Source organism: Passer montanus, unplaced genomic scaffold (genome assembly GCF_014805655.1).
Source record: "Passer montanus isolate IOZ18808 unplaced genomic scaffold, ASM1480565v1 scaffold78, whole genome shotgun sequence".
Taxonomy (NCBI): domain Eukaryota; kingdom Metazoa; phylum Chordata; class Aves; order Passeriformes; family Passeridae; genus Passer; species Passer montanus.
Genome location: NW_024373034.1, coordinates 3,062,538 through 3,076,697, shown reverse-complemented (window position 1 = coordinate 3,076,697; position 14,160 = coordinate 3,062,538).

Genomic DNA, 14,160 nt, shown 5'->3' with positions numbered 1-14,160 from the left:
TTCTTTTTAGGTCTTTTTTCCCCATCAGTGAGAAGGTATTAAAAAAGTGTGAGATGTCAACACTCCTAAAAATAGGACATTAGGAAATAGGTTTAATGGACACTTCCAATTTTTGGTCAGAGATGTACTTGACAAATATGAAATTAAAATAATTTATATTTAGTAGAGGTTTATGGCAAAATTTATCAGGAATCTATATATCCAATAATCAAAAAAACTCATTTTCTTTCAAGATAGCCACTGAGCCAGAAATCCTGACTAAACAAGATTCTGATCTTATTACAGAGGGAAAAATCAAATATAAATCAGTCCTTGGAGTATAGTTTCTGCTTTTGCAAAGCTAAATACTAAACCCATTCTTTATGCTCAGAACCATTTGGCATGAAATAGCATAAATAATTTTATGTTCCTACTGAAATTTAAGATAAAAAAACAGTTTTCAACCAAAGTTAAATTCCAACCCCTTTGTGAAGATAATGGGAAGTTGTGGGGGTTTTTTCTGACTTCCAGAGAGCGAATTTTTTCACCCTTAGACAAAACATAGTAAACTGCTCCAAATGCTTACTCAAGAAGTAACCCAGGAACTCAAGTTTTTGTCTTCAGGGGCAAAAGAGTTGGTGGTAACTTGTGCTGCTCCTGTTGATTTGGTTATGAAGATCAACACAAAGGTCCTGATGTCCTAAACATCTCAGGAGGGTGAAACACTTTTTATTTGATTACCTGCCTTGGTTTTTTTGTTCCTCTGTTAAGAGTTTAGTATGGAGATAGCTGTCTGTTTTCTTTCTTACTGAGAGAAGATATGCAGGCTCCATCTCAGAATTAACAACTCTTATTATGATAATTTAAAAAAAAAATTAAAAAAGGAAAATGCATTTGTTGATTGAGTTGATTCTTCTGATAGTGCAATTACGAGTTCAGAAATCCATGGATGAAGATGCTCTTGCTTCTGATAGTGAGGCTGCTAAATCTGCATTCATGGACTCTGGGCTTTTGCTAAAACATTTTGCAACATTTATGTTACAATATAAATATTTACTATTTAGAAAATATGATAGACCTTCAGGATAGTTAATTACAGTTTGAAATCAAACAGTTAATTACAGTTTGAAGTCAAAGACTATATAGACTTCTGCCTGCATGCATACTGAAAATCATCTGACTAATGCTGATTATCAGAATTATTCACATGTGAAAGTTGGCCTTAATCTTTTTAGTAGAAGTTTAGAGATTCACAGAAAGAGAGTTGGAAGGGACCCACAAGGATCATTGAGTCCATCTCTTACAGGGACAGCCCCCACAGCCTTGGTGTTATCAGCACCAAGGTGCTCTGACCAACTGAGCCAATCTCAATTATAAGCAACGAATAAGACAGCACAAACCTACTTTCAAAATTCAAAATTAGAGCATGTACCATGCATAGTTCCACTATTTTATGGCACTTGAGGGCCTAACTTCAAATGGTTTGAATAGAAAATTCCCTTAGATATTTAAAATACTCCAGTGATGATTTTCTCATACAGCTTACTAATAAGAAAAGTGTGTGTGTTTTTTTCATTATTCATTCTAAGACTATTTTTTTTTTTAACATCAGAAATAGGATCGCTCTAAGACTGACAGAATTAATAAGTCAAGAAGCAGAGCTGATCCCCAGGCAGTTCTCCTGAATGAGCTACAGGATGAATTCATAAGGGATTGTGGCAGAGTTTTGTGGTGTGTTTGATGGTGATGACCATAAAATGCATTTATCTTATTAGACTAATTACAGGCTTGAGGAGATGAAAATGTAAAAAATAATACAAGTATATTACACAAAAGGAAACTGAGAAGTGGTTGTTAAAAAGAAGGCTAAATACTCAAAGAAAATTTGGATTTCAAAGTCTGGAATAGAAGAGGAAAACCACCATGTTCCAGAACATACCTTCCTTAAGCTAGCTTTGGAAGCCATGTAATAGCTGCTGATCTTGTTTTTCTTGCTTTTTAATTTTTTTTCCTTTCTGTTTAGGTTATTCCATCTATTTTTTCCTGAAGTTCACTCTCAGTTTAAACATATTTGATGTTAGGAAGTTGAAGTGATGCATCTTAGTCCAGAGGGGCAAGAAAAATACAGGTCACAGTTATGGCCTGTGATAACTGGGGTTTTTTTATTATTTTTCTGCCTATATGTAACTGGTCTGGCATTGAAATTTCTCACCTAGCAGCAACAGCAGCACTAATTTTTGGTGATACACTTCAAAGATATAAGCATATAACTTTTGTAAATGCCACAATCAATATTCCTTTGAAAGGTCACTTTGTGTACTGAATAATATTTATAGGCATGTGTACATAATTTAATGGTTTTGGTAAGGGCCCTTCAAAAGAATAATTCAAAGGACAGAAGGTGATATCTTACTGTGAGAGACTTAAAAAGCTTGATTATGGTTTATAATTGCTCGCACAGGGAGAAAATAACAAGTACTAAATTACTCTAATCTAGTAGTGAAAAAAGTAAGAACTAATGCTGAGTAAAAACCCTGCAGTCTTAAATAGGAAATTAGGCTCAAATGAGAGTGATTAACCACAGCAGCAAGCTACATGAAAAGAAAGGGCCTCTCTTTGTTTTCCTGCGTAGCAGCTAGATTGGATGATCTCATAACTGTGTCTAAGCTTGAGAGTCATGGATCAATGATTATTGTATAATAATTCTCACTGTTCCTTTCTTTAACTGATTTTCAGACTAACGTGAGAGTTAAGATGATCAAAATCCCTTTTATTCACAGGGGTGAATTCTCCATTTCTGTCTATGTTTTTTTATCTACTGCACATCCTACTGTCCTTGCAAACTGAGAGGGAAATCAGTCAGTATTTCCTGGTGCTGACACACCAACACAACTCTTGTTCCTCGTGCAGGCTGCACCTAGAAATTCTGGGTATTGCTGTGATAACCTCACAAATTGCACTTTTTAAATGACTACTTTTTGAATTAACAGAAGGCTCTTAATTTTGTTAAAGAAATATGTTGGATTTTTTTAGTTCTGACTTATGTATATACAATTCAGATGACAAACTCTTGACTGTTTGCCCAGGCTCCCCTTATCATCGACCAAGAGAAACAATCTCAAAGGAAAAATCAGCTTTTTGAGAGAGAAATGGATTGAGCTTAGGGGACTGACTCACCCTTGAAAGCACCTGGCTCTTCCCCCTTGACTCATGTGGGTGATTAAACTTATCTGGATGTTTAAACCTTAGATGTCTGAAGTAAAGAATGATGAATCTCACTCATATTTCTGTTCCAAAACTACCTTTGTCGATACCTTTAAAACAACAGCAAGGAGCAAAAGAAGGCAGACTCTTTTTTGATGGCTTCTGCTCCGAATATTTCTCTATCAACCTTCTTAGTTTATGCATTGATCAGGAGGTTTTCATGCTCAGTATTTGTTTCCAGAACCTTCTGTTAAACACAGCCACATGCTTTTGGTTATAAGCATCTTAAATCTCAGGATTAGGTAGAATATTGGCTGAGAGGACTTATACAAGAGGGAATTTCTCTTCCAATTCAGGATATTCTCTGAATCTGTATTCTTGGGACTATCCTGTGGAGGGACAGGAGTTGGACTTTGGTGATCCTTGTGATTCTCTTCCATCTCTGGATATTCAGTGATTCTATGAATTTATGGTTGTGCTGAAAATGTTGGTCTGTGTTTAAGAGAAAACTTAAGTCCTGAAGGAAAACCTAGAGGACAGAAAAAGCAGATGAATTTCTGTGCATAAAAACTTAGAACAATGTGAAGTAAAAGTTTTCCTTTTTCAGTCTATTGTTTGAAATATTAGTATCCAGTCCACACTAATAACCATTAGATGTTACACAGAAGGAAAATAAAAACCTCCAGTGTATGTATCCGGTTATCCTGAGCAGTTTAAATAACATTATCTGTCCTTTGGAGTATGTGCAGGGTATCTTTTAACTAGGAAAGAGAAAATATGCAGCACTTCTACTAATGAAAATCTAAGACTTTATACCTCTGTGGCTCATAACACTTAAGGAATTCACTAACTTTCAAACACTGTTCTGTTAAGGGAGTAGTGATGCAGGTAGATAATTTTTGCACCATACAGAAAAAGAGCTAAAGCAAGCCTGAAGTTTAACATTGGTGAAATATTCCTTGGAAGCTGAAATTTTCCCAGAAAAGCATGGGTCTGCAGAAGAAAAAGGATCATGAACAGAGTTACTGTTTAATTTTAAAATAACTTATTTCAAAATTTATTTTCAAAAAATGTATCTTTTTAAAGGATGACTTTCTTTCAGGACAGTGTACCAGTCAGCATTTACCCAACACCCAAGTGAAGGTACTTGAGTGGAACCCACACTGACACAGGTCCTCCCCTCTTCCACTTCTGTAAAAAAATGCATGAGGAGGGGGTTAAAAATACTCTGCATCCTTTCTTGCTGTTACTTTTTCTTCTCAAATCCATCAGGTAAAAGAAAGATGTTTTCAAATCTTTATTTCTCCCTCAGCCAGCAGGCCTTAGGACCATTACAGCTTTTATTCAATAGTTTGGAAGCATCTGCACAGCATCAGTGTCTATTGAGGTTTATGTGTTTCAGGCGTGTCAGACCCAGGTAATGTGACCCCAAGCCTGGCCTGTAGCTGTTCTAGGCTCCTTTATAGACAGTTATGGTAGAAAGCCATTGAAGAGAGGGGGAGCAGTGTGCCAGGTGTGATTTGGTTACCCTGGGAAACATCAGGAACTCTGCTCCTAGGCCAAGAGCCTCATTTGGTTGCCTCAGGTTATCTCACACCTCCTTACTGACTCAGGGAAATGGCTTTTGAAATAATTGCAGTTGTTAATAGAGTTAAAAAATTAATTTAATAATGAATAAACACACTAAATATGAAGTTGGTGCTCCCTGCTCTGTCTTCTGTACTGTGCAAACACAGAATTTAGTGAGCTGATTAGAAATAACTTCACAGTGATCAGCATATATCAGCAGGAAAGAGTTTATTTCCTTATGCTACTTCACCACCAGTCCTGTTATTGTCCTTCACTGCTGAAACCTTGTTCTGCTCATTCCAGTGAAGGACTGTGTAAGTGGAAATACTGTTAATCAGATGGTGCTTGAGGAACAGTGCTACAGATTAATTACCCCTGCAGATCTTTTGTTCTACTACAGGTACATCTAGAGAACAAGGCAGAATTTTCATAATATATGCAGGCAATTATTTTTCAAGGAGCTTCTCAGTATTAAAGCATCAGAATATCTAGCAGACTGCAATATATTATTTATTTTCTTCTCAGCACCTACTGAGTATTTCAGGTCTAGTGAGCAGAACACAACTCTGCATTAGTACATGTATCTATGAATGTCTTTTTCCTATTAGTTCCATGTAAGAGGAATTAAAATTTTAAAAGCCCAAAATTAAAAAAAACTATAGTTTAGGATATGCCTCATGATGTATTGGTTTATTTCAAAAGAAAAGTTAGAATTTAAATTCCCTGAACACACTATATTTAGTTAGAATGGAGACAGGCTGGAAAGATTTACAGCTTTGATTTAGACATCTAATCATCAGAGCACAAGTCACTGACCTTTAGGCAAATTCAAAATTTTGTAATAAGGTACATATTTGCAAATCTGGGCAAAGTAGAAATCTTGACTTGAAAAAAAAGAGAAAACAAAAGGTAGAACAAACCCTCTGGAAAGGAGAAATTATGAAATCAAATGCAATTGGAAAAAAAATATATAAAAATACAGCGACTACAACCAAATGGACTGAGACAAAATGAGGAACGGTGAAAAGGACAGAAACTTGCCAAAATTATTCACACTGAATTCTCAAAATCAGGCAAGAAAGGTAAACAAAAAGACAGGAGTAATAATGGAAGAAATTAAATGCTCCAAAATGACAAGAGAAAATTCTGAAAAAAAAGCGAAAACATGAAAAGTGAATGACACGACATGAAACACACAGAAATGGCCCAAACTTTGTCCTATTGATCTTCATTGAATTCACAAGATTTCATTTTCTTTCCTGTCCACTAAGCTACTCTTTTAGTCTTCTTCCTAACTGGTCAGGGGAGAAAATATAATGGAAGTCTCACTGGTGTGTGGAGATGTGGACAGGGAGTGATCACTCAGCAATCACCATCACAGTGTTAATTGAGGTTGATAAGCATTACTTACCACGAAAATTTCCAGACTGATGGTTTGGATGCCTCATTTGTTTGGGGTTCCCGACTCTGTGTCCATATACAGTGAATGGGAAGAGCAGAACTGACTCACAAAGTGCTGGAAATGGTTGGGGTTTTTGGGGTACAGATCAGGTCCCCAGTGGGACTTGACAGCATCTACTCAGCTGTGTCTCCATCCTTCATTTAAACCTTCAGTGGATATTAGGAAATTTTTTTTTCACTGGTGGGCAAGCATTGGAACAGTCTGTGCAGGAAGTGATGGAATCCCTGTCCTTGGAGGTTCAGAAAATGTGTCAGTGTGGTGCTTGGGGATGGTTTGGTTCTGGACCTGGCAGTGCAGGGTTAACATTTGGCCTCAATTTTCCAACCTTTATGTTTTGATGACTCTTGCTCCCCTGCCCAGGCCTGTAGGTTAGTTGCAGTGTGCCACACTCCTCCCGCCAGGCTGCTCAGGCAAAGGCAATTTGTGCAAAACTCTGATGACCCATCAGATCACCTCCCCTCCTCCTGGTTACAGCACTGATTTGTGAGCTCCACAACAGCTGCCTGAGTGTTCCTTCTCTGGGTGCCTTTTACATTTACCAATGCTTTAATTAGGTGTAGCAAAATTCTTTTATGGGCAAATCCATCTCCACCTTCTAAGCCTTTGGTGAAGCTTGTTATTTGTCTCTTAGATATCCAGCAACAGTGTTCATTTTCACCCTGCACTTCCCCCTTTAAAAAGCAAGTAGAGCACGTTGATGTGCCTCTAATATTCATCCAGAGTCAGGTATTTATTATCTCAATTCAGTTTCCTGTTGACTCAGTAGGTGGTACAGCTTCTGATTCATATTTGGATTGCTGCCTTTCTGTTTTTTCAGGGGTTTTTTTCCTGTATTTTTTCTTCCTTTTTTCTTTTTCTTTTTTCCCCCCACCCCCTTTTGAAAGCAGCCAAAGTTATTTGCACCAGCAAACTCTGTAACCAGAGATTGCTTGTGAGTGAGCTTGTATCTGCTGTTGTGACATCAGAGCAGCACTTGCAGCAGCATCAGAGCAAAGGGCCCTGTGAGCTGGTGGTTGCCAGGCTTCAAATAAGATATCAGACTTCAGACTTTGCCACAGAGGAGTGTTTAAAGGCCCTGTGCTACAGGAAGCCTAATTTCCATCTCTGTCCCAAAAATTTGAAAGGGTAATGACTGCACAGTTTGTCTAGCGAAGTTCCTGGTGCTGCTGTGTTTCACATGCAATTTTTCCTTTCCTGTCAAGTTCCTGTGTGGCATCACTATGTGTTATTACACAGCTGCTTCTCTTTACCCCAGAGAGAGTGGCATTTCAGCAGAAGACAAAGCAATTGCTGTTCTTCAGGCATGTGAAATTCCCTGGGAGTAAAGAGCTCCTAATCTTCTGCCTTATTTGACTTTAAAATCTTTTTCAAACATCTGCAGATTTAAAATCCGATATTAGTAGGGATGCAACCTTAAATTATTATATCCTTGCAAATAACTACTTCTTTTCACCTCACCCCACACAGAAAAGAAGCAGAACAGACTTTTAGGCTTACTAAATCAGACTAAAGGGTTGTAATTAAATATCAGTGTACTAGAGGTCATTTGTGTTTGAAACTAAAAAAATAGCCTTAAAATTCTACCAGATGTGCTCCTTCTGCCTGTTCTTGGGGTGAGTTATATTTAATTTGAGTTTGTGTTTATTCCAACTGTAGTTTTTCAGCTGACTTCCTCCATTTGTACCAGAAGATCTGACATAAGTGTTTTGGTAAAATTAGATAATAAGTAAACAATCTATTATGCAAAAAAGATGTTAAAAAACCAACCAACCAAAGAAACAAACAAACCACAAAACACATCCATACAACAAGTACCTATTTTTCTTTTAAGAAGGAAGATGCATCATCTTGGCAATTTTACATAACACAGAATGTGGACTGTGAAGTGACCCCAATGCAGTTCATTCAGATTAGCCATGTGTGGTGTGCAAGCTCCTTCCAGTCACAGAGAAAAGTCTAGTCATGAACTGTTTCTGGTTTTCAGGACTAGCCAAGCCAAGCTTAGAAATAGCTGCTGCAAACTTCAAGGATGCTAATTTTTCCAAACCCTCAGGATTGGTCTTTGTGTACAGCTCACCTAAAAATAGTCTTCACACAAAGATTCTCTGTGCATATATGAAATTCACTTTCCTGCTGTGCAAGCTCCATAGCTTGCCTTCATTTCAGCAACTTTACCTTTTTTAAAGTAGAGGTTTGAAAGAATTTCCACAATGTAGAATAAGAATTTGACATTGTAGAAGGGTTATGTCTCATGAACAGGACAAGTCATGGTCACGACTGGGTTGGATGATGAGTTGGAGTGCTTTTCTAAATTATAGATATCAGATAAAAAACCCAAATGAAGCAAAGACATATATTTAAATAGGTTAATTAAAAGTCATTCAGTTTAGTATGAGATTCTCTGATTCATAGAATGCTAAAATGGTTTGGTACCTTAAAAACATTCTCATTCCAACCCCCTGCCATGGCCAGGGACAGCTTCCACTATCCCAGGTTGCTCCAAGCCCCATCCACCCTGGCCTTGGACACTTCCAGGGATGGGGCATCCACAACTTCTCTGGGCAAAATTGCTGAATAGGCTGTAAGAAGTGGTGAAAGGAGGCAGGAGTTTCCCATGTATGTATCTAACAAAGTTTCTTTTGGTTCTTGTTCACAATGGTGAATTCTACAAATGTCAGTTTCATATCTGGAAATCAGCTGCTAAAGCTGAGTGAGGTGGGGCCTGGTTTGGACACTAAGCTTGACTTTGGGGTTTTTTAGCTGGGATGATTTAACAGTGACAAACAAAGCCAATTGCTTTTATCCCTTAGCACTCCCATCCTATTTCCCACCTCTCACATTACGTATGTTGCTATGGGACGTGCTAATGAATGTGTATTCCTGCAATATGTACAGAGAGAAATATCCTGCATTTATTTCCTCTGTAACAAAAGTTGAAAAGGTCTTTCTTATTCCCATTTGAGCCAACAGGAATTGCAGTTTGCTCATTAACAACAGTAACAAGCCAACTGGAGGGAAGGGCCACACCAAGTGGAGCACAGATTACCTAAATTTGATGCACTTTTCCTTCATATTTTATGAATGTAATGAAATCCTTCTGGAAATTTAAGTGCTAATCTGATAACATTAACTAGTACTGCAGGAAATTATGAAGCCTTAGCTAAATTACTGTGCCACGATTGCACTGAGTGCAGCACAAGGAATCCCAGTCCTGCTGCTGGTGCTTGTATTCATTCAGCAGAATAGGCTCAAATGTCTTTTCCATCTCAAAAAATGCAGATCCAACAATTCTTTCCAAAGCTAGACAAAAGGATCTCAAATCTTGTTTAAAAGACCACAGAAAACATTGCCTGCCCTTCCTTTCCTTGTATAAGTATTGTGCTTGTTCCAGTTTCTAATAATATTATTTCTAGGGTATCATCACTGAGTTAAGGTTGAATTTTTTTAGTCTCTAACTTCCAGCTCTTATTAACAATGCCAAAATAAATATTAGGGTGTTTGCATGCAATCCTATGGAGTGAATCAGCCCAGACCTGCTACTAAGTATTTTTATTTTACACTAGAAAAGTGTAAGTGATGACAATATTACATTCTGTTTGACTAGGAGATGCAAGTCAAGAAGGTGGCACAGTGATGTCTTTTCTAAAATTTCATAGCATGTCATTTCACAAGTGCCAGAACTGACACAGCAGAGAAAGTCTGAAGAAGTCAAGTAGAATCTGTCCCCTACAACACAAACACCACAGGGAGGGTAGCTATTAGGACAATAAACTGTTGGGATAATACATAGGAAGGCTTCAGAGGGAAAAAACCAAACATACAAGGTCAAAACCTCCAAACAAAAAACGATCAAAAACCAGAGGGCGATATTCAGATAAAAGATGTCTTGGAGTGTAAAATTCCCTGCCCTGTTCATTAGCCAGCACGTTCACAGAGCTGCCTGTGCAGACAGATGCAAATGCTGTGCTCCATCACAGGGAAAGAGGGAGCAGCTCCACTGCTCTGGTGGGACTGGGAGCTCTGCTTAGCAGAGCCAGAGCTTTTGGTCTTTTTAATAAAATGACAGTAATTTGATAGTAATAAACATTAGGCTGTCACCGTAACGTAGCAGTTTGCAAATAATGTTGACATTATCTTATGCTTCATGTCAGAATGTGGGTCTGCTTCATCAGCTGATTAATGGGGAAATTGGATTAAATTCTTTAAATCTGACAAAAGGATCTTGGATTGCACTGGGAATAAATTTTGTTTTCACCTGTTCCTTTTAAGCCCTGGTAGTGCTTTTTCATCTGTTTTTGTTGTTTGGGGTTTTTCTTTTGTTGATTTTTCTTTTTCCTAATTTTGAGCATTTGTGCAAAGCTGTGACAAGTTCTACATAAATGATAATGTTGGCTTAACTACTGCAAATGCCATTTAAAGAGGTTCTGGAGCTGCTTTTTCTAGAAATACACAGTTCTGAAATAGGGAAGTTCTGCTTTTTGTAATGAGGTGTTTTTTGGGGGTTTGGTTGGTTGATTGTCTGGATTTTGTTGGTTGGTTTCTGTGGTTTGGTTTTTTGTTAAAGTCCTTTCATCATTAACTTCTGTCTCTCTGCTGTCACAGATTGTTGCTGTTCCTACATAGTAGTGATCTAATACAAATGATGATCAGCCTTCCAGAATTCATTTTAGAACTGAGGGAATTATGGACACAGAAATTTGCCAATGCTTTGCCAGGAATTCTCTTTGTCATTACAGCCCACCATTGTGAGCCAGGAAATCTGTCACACCATAGCCCTCCCAACCACATTTTTCTAAATCTTGAACTTGACTTTCAGGATTTCCTAGAAATGCATATGACTCTGTCAGGCACCAGGAAAATTTGAATTTTGCATTCATTTTATAACTGTGTGTACAATTCAAATAACATTTCTTGCCACTGAAGATGAGGGTGAGGAGTAGGCTACTGGACATTTATACGGATCCCAGACAAATTAATCAATTGTCTTCTTTTCAGAAGGCAAAATATCACCATGTAGTATCCCCCTTCAGAGGTGTTTGAGCTTTGTGCTGGAAGCACACCTGGCTCATCCTGGTTGTGGTGTGTGCTGAGTGTGGAGAACGATGAGTATTCCCACCTGTCCTTTCTCCCAGGTGTCCCACAGAAATGGAGTGTCCAGCACCAACATGCCCATTTCATGGGCTCAACAGAGGTTCAGGTTTAATGGGACCCCAAAAGATCTCTATTGAAACTTCCTTCTCTAAGCAAGGTCAGCTATGGGATCCTGTAACATGGCTCAGTTTGATCCATTTGGGTCTTGAAAAGCTCTAAAGATGAGAAGGCACAGTGCAGCTGGGCAATCTGCTCCACTGCCTGGCCATCCTCATAGGGAAAAAACCTCTTTCTATTCAGTGTGAGACTCTGATATGCTCCCACCACACACCACTGGGAAAAGCCTGGCTCCATCTTCCTGAGGACCTTGCCATGGCAGCTGCTGTGAGGTCCCCCAAGGCCACCTCCTCTCCATGCTGCACCCTGCCCATCCCTCAGCCTCTCCCCTGGGGAATTCCAGCCCTGATCACCTCAGAGTCCTCGTCAGGACTTGTTCTGGATTGGTGATATATTTTCTGTATTGATTCTGTATTTAACTCTTAATTAAGCCAGTTGAAATACAAATTAATCACTTAAACCCCTGTAGACCTGGTACCAAGTGCCCGGACATGTTCTGTGAATGGTGATAAGCTGTCCTTTCCAACTCTGAATCTCATGGGCAAGAGGACAGGATCATCTTTCTTTCAGGATGAGAGATTCAAGCATATTACCCAAGTTGGACAGAGGTGTTTTAGTCATTCAGGAACAGATTCACTTAGTCCTTCCCTAGCTTTGCTGGACTGGACCTCAAAAATCCATTTGTTTTTGCTGGCATGGGATGACAATGAAGATTGAATTTGGAATGAGTGTCAGTAAGTACTCCCAAGAGGCACTTGACACCCTCTACAGGAAAGTCAGCAGCCAGTATTAAAAATCAATTAGCATTTTCACAGCACAACCTTTGCTATACAATGTACAATGACCTTTATAGGCCAGAGAAGAGTCAGTTTAATGTACTTACTATATAATGCCAGGTGGTAATGTCTTCCCTCACTTAGGTGGCTCATGATTAAACTCAATTATCTCAGCTCCCAATTGACCTTTATCCATCTCCCACTATTGAGTGAATGGAAGTTGGTAAAAGCTAACAGGGTAGATACATCATGTTATGACAATGTCTTCTTACAAGTGGGAGTGAGGCATTTCTGATATGCAGTGGTATCAAGCAAATTTTGTATTCTTCCAGATAAAAGACAACTTGTTGAGATGCAACCAGGTTACTTTTGTGTCCTATGTGTGCATTTTCTTTTCCTCTTTTCATTGTCATGCTTAGTTGGGGGTGTTCAGTAGATAAATGTCTTCCATTTAACAAGAGTAGGAAGAGACATTTATCATACCCAGCTGGTGGTCCAGTAAACAAGGAGGGAATTTACCCTCCTTATTCACATTTGGAGGCTTTATTCAAAGTACATCAAGTAGCTGATACTTTGCAGAACCACAGTGTAAGACATGGCATTTGCAGTAGTCGTTTATCTCCTTGCTGATGCAGTAGCTTCCCATGATCCAAATATTTGCTAGCCCTGGAGGTCTGACAAAAAATTTTACAGTAGTAAAATGAAGTATCACAGTACAGTCTCCTCTCATGTGCAACTAGATTACTTCATCTCACTTACCCCATTTTTAAATTCATGCCAGGGGAAGACTAGTTGATATTTCTAAAACACATATAATTTTTCAACCTCTTCAGTTCAACCCAAGGAGGAAATTATCATTTACAATTTCATTTTCATTGGGAAAATTTGAATTTTACAAGGCTTCAGCATGTACATGGCACATTTGCTCATCCTAAGACTTCTTGACAAAGTATTTCTGTTTCTTGTAAATGTTTCTCACATGACTGTGTCCAGGATAGCAGAGTTTGAAATCTGGTTTAAATGAAAGCTGATTTGGACTCTCCCTATGGAACAGACTGTCGTTAACTCTTCATTACAGTAAAGCAAACACAACATTTATAGGATTATTTTTTAATGAAACAGCAAAACTTTTAAAATAATTGAGTATTTTGCTTCTTTGGTTCTTCACCATCTTTCTTTTCTATTGAAATACTCAGGAAGCAAGGGAAAGGCAGTTTTATCATGCCCTGTTTCTATTGGCTCATCTGTTCTTCTCTTGTTGATTTTCACTCTGCTCACAATTTGTCGACTCCTAATATTTTTTTCCCTGTTGTCATCTGGAACTCTCATTTGGCAAAGCTCCCCTTAAGATGTTTTCATTTCCTCCCCAGGTTCCAAAGATGCCAGCATATGGCCATGGAACACCGTCACTGAATTACTGTCTCTTTTCATGGTAATCAGTTTAGGCTTTTGGACTACATCTCTCCTGGTTAATTGAATGGCACCAGGGAACATTCCCAGCAACAGGAACTTGATAGACTGTCCTGTTAAATGGCTCCTGCTATGATTTTGGCCCCATCTAGCTGGCACTCTCCCAAATGCATTCTGGACACAGCCAGGGAGTCAGCACAGACCCAGGACCATTCCCAGAAACCAGTTTGGATGCCCACCCTGTTTCCAAGGCTGGGAGAGTTTAACAGTACAGATAGAGGCAAATCTGTGCCAAAGAATGATCCCGGACACATGTAGCACAATTATCTAGCCATATTGTAACCCAAAAGCAGGTTTGGATTCCCCCTTTTCCTCTTTATCTGGAAAGAATCATGATTACTGACTTAAAAAAATAAAGCAAAAAACAATGTGTTTTTAGACATGCATAACATATATCTTGGGAATCACTATAATTTTCTTTGACAGCTGAATTGGTGCTGTTCATTCCAGTCATTGATTGTACAAATACATGCACATATTGCATCTGTGTAT